Below are 3,154 nucleotides of genomic sequence, written 5' to 3'. Positions count from 1 at the left end.
AGCCTGTTCTTTCTGAAATGAGAATTCATAGTGCAGTTGCAATCAGGGTGCTAGTGCGGGTCACTGGACGCACTAGACTGCAACTTCTCCTTCACATATTCCAGAAATCATCCCATACCATTGTCAGTAATTCCCAGCCAGCCTTGGTTGTCATAATTCTCATGCATTCCTAGAAAATATCCAGAATCTTTTCAAAGCAAAGCAAAACTGGAAAAAAGTATACTGAGTTCTGATCCAGTAACATGCATACTCAGTTCCTTTTTCATCTAGGCACAAGGTGTGCAAATTAGTTGCATGAAATAAATGTCCCATGTCAATGTCCTATGTCTTTATCCCTAAGTGACATTCATGTTGACAGACACTTTCGTTTCAGGGAGCAAGAAGATTTTGTTTTCAGTTCAAGAGATTAGAATCTCATATTTTTTCCCCTAATGCTGCTATCCCCCTTTCCCTCCCCACACTGTCAGCTTATGACATCTCATACTTAATTGAGAAAACTGAAGTCATTAGACAGAAGGCCATCTTTTCCATATTTGCCATTCTTCACACAGCTATGATGGAAATTATATGCCTTCTTCTATCAAAGGTGCTCTGCCTCCATCCCCAAGGACTGCTTGCTCCGTTATCCTTTCTTTTGTACATCACTTTTTTCTTCTCCACTGGACTTCTACCATAAGCACACAAACCCTCCCTAGTATCCCCAACTTCCCCAAATTAAAATCTCCTCGACCCCGGGGCGCCTGGGTGGCTCAGTCGTTAAGCGTCTGCCTTCGGCTCAGGTCATGATCCCAAGGTCCTGGGATCGAGCCCCACATCGGGCTCCCTGCTCAGTGGGAAGCCTGCTTCTCCCTCTCCCACTCCCCCTGCTTGTGTTCCTGCTCTCGCTGTCTCTCTGTCAAATAAATAAATAAAATCTTTAAAAAATAAATAAATAAAATAAAAAAATAAAATCTCCTCGACCCTATATCTCCCTTTACTCCTCCAACATTTTTGTTGCAAGAGCTGTCTCTGTGCTGTCTTCACTTTCCCACCTCCCATTCTCTTCCCAGCTTACTCCAAACTGACTGCCAACCCCCCCCCAAAATTGCTATTGTCAATGTCACCATTGGTCATAATTTATGAAATCCTATAGTTATTGTTTGGTCTTCATTTGACTAGATCTCTCAGTAGCATTTTAAAGAGTTGAATAATGCTCTATTCTAGAAATACTTTGTCTTTTGGCTTCTGTGAACTCCAGGGAGTCTCAAAGTGTGGTCCCTGGACCAGCAGCAATAGCATTATTTGAGAACTTGTTAGAAATGAAAATTCTTAAACCTTAACCCAGATCAAATGAATCAGAAGCTCTGGGGGTAGGGCTCAGCAATCTGTGTTTTAATCAGTCTTCCAAGTGATTCTGATCCAAGGTAAAGTTTGAGAACCACTGCTCTATTGATTTTCTACATACCTCAGTTATAGTTTTTTCTTGGTTCTTTTTTTTTTGGATTATATCAATTAGCTTTTGTTGCATAACCATAACACTCCAAAACTTAGTGCCTTAAAACCACCATGATTTATTTAGCTGATGAGTAGATCTCCCAGTTGCTTTGTATATTTCCTTAGGTCAGGCTCCCCAGAAGTAGGCTATGAGGTGAGGATTTGAGTACAAGTGGTCTATTTGGGAGAATACCAGAAAGTACTGGAAGGGGTATAGGAAAGTAAAATAGGAAAGGAAGGGAGCTAATATGACGTGTATTAATGAGCAGATTATTCCCATGGACAACTGGGCTCTATCCCTCAGGGGCTCCCAAGGCATTATGACCTCATCCAAGGGTGAAGAAGTTGGGATATTTACCCACAAGATCCCATTCTCCATTGGTTGAGGGCTGCTTCTCATAGCTGTAACCCCTTTGTTCTCCCCCACCTATCTGGTGTGAGGGACAAGCTTGCTCTTGTGGATTAAGAGGGCCCTGAAGCAGAAAGTCTAGGTACTTGCACAAAGAGACCGTCTACATAGGATGACAACCAATGGATGTGGGAGGGGTACCATGATAACTGCTTTAGGAATCCCTGTTTGGAACTCAGCGGTCTCAGATCTTGGGAAGCTTCCCCTGACACAAAGGCAGAGTTAGAGTCTCTCTTCCCTGCCTCCCTATCCTCTTAAGTGCATTCTGCTAAGTTTCTGTTCTCTTGTCTGCCCCCTTGGACTTGACTTATCAGTTCCTTGAAAGTAGTGATGGCATTCAGAACATACTACCACAAAATATGGTGCTTTGGCATACTGAATATTTTAAATCGAAAGAGTGTGAGAAATGGCGGGTGCAAGAAGGACTCTCTGACCTCCCCCTTCTACTCTGAGGCAGATAATAAGACTCTCAAGTGAGAGGAGGTCTTCCAATACCTGGAGGAAGGGAGCATCCTTATCTCAAAGATGGAAGGACACTAAGAGGAATCTGAATGAAGAGGCCCTGCTAAGTTTCCCCCAATTTACTACCTTTAGTTCATGCCCTTTTGTCCTGGCACATTTTCTCACAACTCTCCACTCTTCATCAAACCTAGTACAAAAACACTCAACTTTAACTGTTTCTTCCTGTCTTCATTTCCTTATGAAGGTTCTCATGTCCTATAACACTTTTATTACATAAATTTGTGTGCTTTTCTTTTGTTAATCTGTCTTTTGTCAGTCCAGTTTATAGGGCCCCAGCCAGAGAACCTAAGAGGGTAGTAGTAAGAAGAATTTTTCCTTTTCTACAGTGCATTACACATACTTGTTTTTTTCACGCTTTATTCCGATCTCAGTGCCTGGCACAGAGATAGTATCTGTTGACTGGATTCATGAACGGATGCCTTATCTTTTTATCCCTTAAAAGACCTCAAACTTGGGGAGAGTCAAAAAATATGTATTGAATTGAATTAAAGAGGCCTTGTGATTGATGTGAGTATAAACTGGACCATTATTATCTTTAAACTAATTCTACTGTCATAAATAATGCCTGAAATATTAAAAATTCCCTTTTAAAAAATAGCCTTATCTAAAAAATTACATTAAATGAGCAGACCTAAGGTGACTCTTACTCAAGTTTCCAGGAAAACGAATATTTTGCCTTCCATATTCTGTTCTTCCTTGGCACTGAAGAGCAATATTTTATAGACTCTCCTTTTTCAATGTGTAGACTTG

The sequence above is a fragment of the Callorhinus ursinus genome, unplaced genomic scaffold, assembly GCF_003265705.2.
Source record: "Callorhinus ursinus isolate GAN/ISIS: 27379988/994484 unplaced genomic scaffold, GSC_fseal_2.0 scaffold16, whole genome shotgun sequence".
Taxonomy (NCBI): domain Eukaryota; kingdom Metazoa; phylum Chordata; class Mammalia; order Carnivora; family Otariidae; genus Callorhinus; species Callorhinus ursinus.
Note: the sequence above shows the minus strand (reverse complement) of the source record.